The following is a 999-nucleotide window of genomic DNA, read 5'->3' on the forward strand; positions in this document are numbered from 1 at the left end:
CGGCACGAACTTTCCGGACAACCCAATACATTTATACGTGCAAACTTAGACCTGTATGCCTATGAGTGCATGTGCGCGTTATATTGTGGTTAGGGCAATCGGCTCACAATCGTGTCCTTGGGCAAGGCACTTTATTTCATGTTTCTCCAGTACATTCAGTTGGCAAAAAAGAGTAGTGCCTGTATTTCAAAGGGCCAGCCTTGTCACACTCTGTGTTACCGTGAATCTCCCTGAGAACTACGTTAGGGGTACACGTCTCTGTGGAGTGCTCAGCCATTTGCATGATAATTTCAGGAACAAGCTGTTCCGTTGATCGTGCTCCTTCATATGTACGCATTTTTATACATCTACGAGTGTTTATGTACGCTTATTACTAACTAAATTCTAGAATGTGTTATATATATTCACATTTCATTAATAACTCGTAGTTAGACTTTTCAAATTAGCCGTACATATGAAAATATGCTTGTAAACTTGTTCAACTCCCATACATACACACATACATACATACATACATACATACAGACATACATACATATATACATACATACATCATGGCACTCCGTCGATTACGACGACGAGTGTCCCAGTTGACCCGATCAACGGAACAGCCTGCTCGTGAAATAAGCATGCAAGTGGCTGAGCACTCCTAAGACACGTGTACCCTTAAAAGGAGTTCTTGGGGGAGATTCAGCATTACACGGAGTGTGACCAGACAGGCCTTTTGAAATACATATACAACAGAAACAGGAAGAAAGAGCGAGAGAAAGTTGTGGGGCAAGGGTAGAACAGGGTTCGCTACCCTACCCTTTGCCGGAGCCTCGTGTAGCTTTAGGTGATTTCGCTCAATAAATACTTACAACGCCCGGTCTGGGAATCAAAACCGCGATCCTACGACCGCGAGTCCGCCACCCTAACCACTGGGCCATTACCCCTCCAGATACAAGCATACACAATACATATATACATACGATACATACGTATATACGTATATATATA

This window comes from Octopus bimaculoides, chromosome 4, assembly GCF_001194135.2.
Source record: "Octopus bimaculoides isolate UCB-OBI-ISO-001 chromosome 4, ASM119413v2, whole genome shotgun sequence".
Lineage (NCBI taxonomy): Eukaryota > Metazoa > Mollusca > Cephalopoda > Octopoda > Octopodidae > Octopus > Octopus bimaculoides.